Genomic DNA, 7,196 nt, shown 5'->3' with positions numbered 1-7,196 from the left:
TGGCTGCTGATACCGCTGGGAGGTGCAGAAGGCCTGTATAAAAGGAGGGAGAAAGCACTGTGCTGTCAGTAGTGAATCAGTGCCAGCAGAGTGGGTCCGTCAGGGGAGGTCAGTGACCTCGAAAGTGGACTAGGCGTGGATGTCACTAGAGTGACATATCCATCAGGGACCTTTCAGTTCTTATAAAGTTGTCTAATAAATGATGACTAACTGAAACCCTCAGCTGCCGACAGGTGTTGTTGATATACCTCAATGTGAACAGCTGAAAATGTGTGCCCCGACCGGGGCTCGAACCCGGGATCTCGTGCTGAGTGGGTGGTCAAATGTCCATACGGTACATTACATATGTAGGATTGTGGACAGTTGGGAATGTGAGTCTCACGGGAAGCGTGCAAGGTATAAGTCCCTGCAGTCGCGCTATTCATCTGTGTCCTCGGTGGCTCAGATGGATAGAGCGTCTGCCATGTAAGCAGGAGATCCCGGGTTCGAGTCCCGGTCGGGGCACACATTTTCAGCTGTTCACAAAGAGGCATATCACAAACAACTGTCGGCAGCTGAGGGTTTCAGTTAGTCATCATTTATTCCAGGGAAAAGCTGCATGGTCATCAACAGTATCTGTCCTTTCGAGAACAGTTACTGCCTTCATATATAAAGTTGTCTAAATCAACTGCTGGTGACGTGACTGTGAAGTGGAAACGTGAATGAAAAGCCACAGCTGCATGGAGACTAGACGAGCCGTCGAGCATCGCTGGACTCTAGGTGGAAGAAGTGACGTAAAATGAGCGGATGAAACTACTCGTGACTTTAGAAGCACTACCAGCAGTCCAGCAAGCATATCGACTGTGCGTGAGTACGGAGCTATAAAGAATGGTATACAGTAGTAGAGTAGCGCCTCATCAGCCACAGATGTCTGCTGCTGCTGATAACAAATGTAAGGAAACTAAACATCTCACGTCATCAGGGTCCTATTCACCAACCAGGATGTAATCAGGGTCCCCTATGTCTCTGTGCCTAGAATAAATTCTTAATTTCTGCTTAACTTGTAGCCGACAGGAGTGGCCGAGCGGTTTTAGGCGCTACAGTCTGCAACCGCGCGACCGCTACGGTCGCAGATTAGAATCCTGCCTCGGGCATGGATGTTTATGATGTCCTTAGGTTAGTTAGGTTTAAGTAGTTCTAAGTTCTAGGGGACTGATGACCTCAGAAGTTAAGTCCTCAGAGCCTTAACTTGTACCTGAGGCGGTGACGTAAGTACCAGTCAAGTATTCTCCTAATGGGATGTGGGGAACCGCTTAAAAACCACATCAAGAGTGGTAGCCAGCGAGACTCTTGTCTTTAATTGGTCTGGCAAATTTGAACTAGGACCAGGTACATGTAGTCCATCAACAAAGGAGGTAGCTTACAAAACACTCTTTCGACCTATACTTGAGTATTGCTCTTCAGCGTGGGATCCGAATCAGATCGGGTTGACGGAGGAGATAGAGAAGATCCAAAGAAGAGCGGCGCGTTTCGTCACAGGGTTATTTGGTAACCGTGATAGCGTTACGAAGATGTTTAGCAAACTCAAGTGGCAGAATCTGCAAGAGAGGCACTCTGCATCGCGGTGTAGCTTGCTCGCCAGGTTTCGAGAGGGTGCGTTTCTGGATGAGGTATCGAATATATTGCTTCCCCCTACTTATACCTCCCGAGGAGATCACGAATGTAAAATTAGAGCGATTCGAGTGCGCACGGAGGCTTTCAGACAGTCGTTCTTCCCACGAACCATACGCAGCTGGAACAGAAAATGGAGGTAATGACAGTGACACGTCAAGTGCCCTCCGCCACACACCGTTGGGTGGCTTGCGGAGTATAAATGTAGATGTAGATGTAGAGGTCGCCTCCCAGAACCCTTTAAGTACCCGGCCAACGTGTGCAGCTATCCGAGAGGAGTGGGGGGTCTACATCTAAACATTATTATTGAGCAAGCAGTAAAGGAAACAGAAGAAAAGTTCGAAGTAGGTAGTAGGATCCATGGAGAAGAAATAAAAACTTTGAGGTTCGCCGATGACATTGTAACTGTATCAGAGACAGCAAAGGACCTGGGAGAGCAGTTGAACGGAATGAACAGTGTCTTGAAAGGAGGATATAAGATGAATATCAACAAAAGCAAAACGAGGATAATGGAATGTAGTCGAATTAAGTCGGGTGATGCTGAGGGAATTAGAATAGGAAATGTTACAGTTAAAGTAGTAAATGAGTTTTGCTATTTGGGGAGCAAAATAACTGATGATGGTCGAAGTAGAGAGGATATAAAACGTAGACTGGCAATGGCAAGGAAAGCGTTTCTGGAGAAGAGAAATTTGTTAACATCGAGTGTAGATTTAAGTGCCAGGTAGTCGTTTCTGAAAGTATTTGTGTGGAGTGTAGCCATGTATGGAAGTGAAACGTGGACGATAAATAGTTTGGACAAGAATAGAATAGAAGGTTTCGAAATGTGGTGCTACAGAAGAATGCTGAAGATTAGATGGGTAGATCACATAACTAATGAGGAGGTATTGAATAGAATTGGGGAGAAGAGTTGTTTATGGCACAACTTGACAAGAAGAAGGGACCGGTTGGTAGGACATGTTATGAGGCATTCAGAAATCACAAATTTAGCAATGGAGGGCAGCGTGGAGGGTAAAAACCGCAGAGGGAGACCAAGAGATGAATACACTAAGAAGATTCAGGAGGATGTAGGTTGCAGTAGGTACTGGGAGATGAAGAAGTTGCACAGGATAGAGTAGCATGGAGAGCTGCATCAAATCAGTCTCTGGACTGAAGACCACAACAACAACAACATTATCCCTAAATACCCTGCAAGATGACAATTTCTCTAGCTGCATATCAAACTCAGTAACTTTTTATAAAGTGCTCGTATCTCGTGATTTGATTGACGTGAGTCGATGCCTACAGTTACCCTGTAAATGAAAAAAGTGTTGTAAAATGATTACTTCAAGCGAGGCCGTCTTAAAGCACAATGCGTTTCCGCCATACAGTGCATTGGTCCATTAGCATTTCCGCGCTCCTACCCACTGTGCTGAAAGAGTTGTGTCTTTCGCGATAGGTAAAGGCTGTAGAAACATGTATGACCACCTACAGAAAAATCAAAGACATTATAGAGAAAAGAGAAGCAACTGTACCAATATCAAGAGCTGAGATTGAAAGCTATAGTTATACAAAGAAGGAAAAGCTGTAAGGTGGAAGAATATTGGGGTACGCGGGGGAGGGGGAAGTGGAGGGCGGCTAGTTGAAAGAGGAAGTGAGAGAGTATGATATGTAGATGTGTGTTACGCCATTTCCGTCGAAAATTTTTATCTTTCATACCTCCTTTATGTTATATGACGTGTCAGTGATCTCATTTCTACTATGATTGCAGTGTATGCGAGGTGCCTATTTACTTCCAACCGCCCTGACTGGAAAACATAAGTTCTAATTAATGTTCACCAACCTGCAATCTTCTACAGCGGTTGTCCCCTGCGCAGGAAACATCACCTAGGTCGTGAACCCTTTATCTTCAGGCTGTAATAAACCCTCAGCGAGGAACTGATATTGCATGCACAATTAAATTTTCATTTTTTTTTTATGCAAGATGCCACTCGCTGTTTGTTAGTAGAATACGATAAGCTACGTAATTATATTTAACTTTTTTTGAATCACCAGTCTTCTGACTGGCTTGTCCGCCCCCGGTCGCTGAGTGGTCAGCGTGACAGAATGTCAATCCAAAGGGCCCGGGTTCGATTCCCGGCTGGGTCGGAGATTTTCTCCGCTCAGGGACTGGGTGCTGTGTTGTCCTAATCATCATCATTTCATCCCCATCGAAGCGCAGGTCGCTGAAGCGGCGCCCACTCGAAAGACCTGCACCAGGCGAACGGCCTACCCGACGGGAGGCCCTAGCCACACGACATTTCGTTTCATTTCTGACTGGCTTGATGCCGCCCGCCACGAATTTCTCCCCTGTGCCAGCCTCTTCATCTCACAGTTGCACTTGCAACCTATGTCCTGAATTATCTGTTAGATGTACTCCAATCTCTGTCTTCCTCTACAGTTTTAGCCTCTAGAGCTTCCTCTAGCACCATGAAAGTTACTCCCTGATGCCTTAACAGACGTCCTATCGCTCCGTCCTTCTCCTTGTCCGTGTTATCCACATATTATTTTCCTCTGAGATTCTGTGCACAACCTCCTCGTTCCTTACCTTGTCAGTCCACCTAATTTTCAACAGTCATCTGTAGCACCACATCTCAAATACACGATTTTCCCACAGTCCATGTTTCAGTACCATACAATGCTGTGCATTCTCAGAAATTTCTTCCTCAAATTAAGGCCTATGTTTGATACAAGTAGACTTTCCTTGGCCAGGAACACGACAGTGCACCGTAACTACTCGCTGTTCGACACACGCTGTCTTCCCCCGTTCCTCCGACTACTTCGCCCCATCTGGTGTTATGGTCACACTCACTTCACGCCATGTGGCGTCCACCTTTCTGTGCCTGACTGAGAGACCTCTGACGATGTGGTCGCGCACTGTGATTAATTGGCACCGGCTAGTTGATATGTTACTTCATCTATCTCGTTCTTGAGTTTTTGTAGAGCAGCGTACAACGTTGAGGGTCCACCAAACAAGACGAAGAGTGGCGACGTCCTCGCTAGAGAGACCGGCCGGGGCCGCAGCTGCAGCGGTCGCTCACAGGTAATGACTTGCGGCATCGTATAGTATGCAGACCTCTCGTAGCGCGGGTTGCCAACCACTGGCGACTGAGAGCCAGTCGCCGCGTCTTCGTCACTTATTCACGGCGCGCTGCCCGGGTCTCGCGGACATGATAATGAAGTCATTAAACCTGCATGCGGCTCGTCAACGGCCGTTGTGGCACCGCCACGTGGCACTTGTGCATGTGCTAGTCAGTGTGTGAGCCTGCCTGAACGTGTGTGTGTGTGTGTGTGTCTTTTCACGCGCGCGACATTGCTGGCAGGGCGGCGGCTGAAATATTCAGCGGCGGCCACCCCCAACCTCCGCCACCCAGCTACCCGCCCCCCGTTCCCTGCCCCTGGGAGGGCCAGACGTGTGACTTGTTTCACTGGCTGGCGCGCTGCGCCCGCGTCCGCGATCGAACTTCTGTCAGGACACAAGAGGCGCGGACCGGAAGGCACAGCTCACGCTTAGCCTCGGCTGAAATATTCAGTTGGCTCGCCTGTGCTGCCTTATCTCTCCGTGCCGACTCTCTGGTGGGTAATCCTGGCGAGTGGCGACGACAGGTGGACCGGTATTAATGGTGTTAGCTGGGACGACATCTCCCTGACGTTCTGGCTGCCCGGCCGGAATGCAGTCGCATTCTGACACACTCCACATTTGAACCTTCAGCTGCTAAATTAAAAAGTGTTATGCACCCGACAGCAAAATCGTTATAAGCCTAGTTCTGATATCCTCAGGCTCAAGGTATCTGTTTCGTATTAGCTTCACATGTGACGCCGAGGGGAGGTTGCAATTGCACTGATCAGTGGTTCATCGATTCAACTGCTGCATATATTCTCTCGCTCGCTACACGCAAACTTTTAATCTTATAAAAAAATAAACAGAAACTTTTTGTAAGAATTTTAATTCAGTTGGATTTGCTACTGAAATACGTTTCTGCTAGAGGCTGCAGTTTCCGAATTATTGAAGAAAAAAATTGCAAAAGTGACCTCCAAACTCGATTTTCTTCAGTAACTCGATAAGAATGGCCTCCAGCGAAAACGTGTTCCAGTACAAAAAATTTTACTACATTACATTTCCTACAATAGTCCTGTTCATTTTTTCGATAACTCTAGTTGTCTGTACGTAGTGATCAATAGAACATGGAAGTCTGGTGCATCGTTTTTGAGTGTGTTGCGGGTTGCATAAAACACCGCCTATACACCTGTAAGAGTATACGGTAACATGAACTGCAGGCTATTTATAGTCGAAATCTAGATTTAAGAATAATAAACTAATGGAATTGATACTGACTGTTGTGTGGCTTTCCTACCTTATAGTCTACAGTTACTGTAGTAGAGCATATATTCAAATGGAGAGAATGTTTTATTATTAGTCTATATTAATTTTTATCTGGGGGTATATTGTACGTGAAGTTAACGATGAGGAAGAGAATGTCGGAATGTTACAGTTACGGGAAGTATTTGCTCCAGGTGTCAAAGTTACTGAGCAAAACCGTTTTGTTTAAACTGAGACAAACACTTTCTCAAAATATATGTACCGGCAATTCATACTACTTTTTTCTGTTATGTAATTATATTCATGACTTACTAACAGTTTATTGTAATACATGCACACGAAGGACTGTTCTTTCCTTTGCTTGATAGAGGTTAAATTTTCTTATTTTTGTTTTTGTCGATGACGTTAAAGAATTGATGATAAACTATGGACGGGACGCTGATAGAGCTACTCTTTTGTTCATTTTGCCCTCTTCCTCCTTTCTTATGAAGTGGAGCTAAATTCATGAGCTACACCAACATTTTAAATAACGGTTTAACTTTGTTGCGATTTCTTATCTCTTGCTACTAATATTTAAACGTAACATATGAAAAATTATGTAAATTCAATACAAATCATTGTTCTGTCTGTTTCACGCCTTTAGTGTCTGCTTAAAACATTTATCGTGTACAGTATAATCGGCACACATGCGACAGCGTATGTTCCAAAACGCCACGTATGAAAATGGGATTCTGCCGGATCTCACACCCCGGGTTCCGTTGATGAAAGTTAGGTCCAAGCATTCTGGATAGCCTGTCGGCTGGCTAGGGGCTATTTTTAGACCCAATAGAAGGATCGTCTTAGTGACACTGTCCTACGGTACAGCGTCACGTATGAATATTACGCACTTCTTCCTGCTTAGTCAAATGGAGTAAATCGGTTGATCATTTATGCATTTGATATGGTCTACGGTGGACCTTAAGGGGCCTAAGCCACATGACGTAAGTGCCCTAGCCACCGCAGGCGACGATCCGTGGGAATGACGATGACATTCGGAGCCTTGTCAATATTAAGGGCCGTCTCATTTATCACTTGGCCCTTCCATCTTATGCCTGGAATATTTCGTAAGCGTCGCAGATGAAAGATTTTGATCTTATGTTCTTATTTAGCATGTGATGTCCAAGTCTTGTCACCATACAAGAGGGTGCTCAGCACATATGCTTGATAGACG

The 7,196-nt window shown here is 45.7% G+C and overlaps 1 non-coding gene across 1 annotated transcript; it reads left to right on the top strand.

The window, feature by feature from the left end:
- Positions 1-430: 430 nt before the first annotated feature.
- Trnat-ugu (transfer RNA threonine (anticodon UGU)) lies at positions 431-504 on the top strand. Its single transcript has one exon. It is a non-coding gene; the product is annotated as a tRNA-Thr (tRNA).
- The last annotated feature ends 6,692 nt before the right edge of the window (positions 505-7,196 follow it).

The sequence above is a fragment of the Schistocerca serialis genome, chromosome 5, assembly GCF_023864345.2.
Source record: "Schistocerca serialis cubense isolate TAMUIC-IGC-003099 chromosome 5, iqSchSeri2.2, whole genome shotgun sequence".
Classification (NCBI taxonomy): domain Eukaryota; kingdom Metazoa; phylum Arthropoda; class Insecta; order Orthoptera; family Acrididae; genus Schistocerca; species Schistocerca serialis.
The sequence above is the reverse complement of the archived record's forward strand: the minus strand, read 5'-3'. Positions and strand labels throughout refer to the sequence as shown.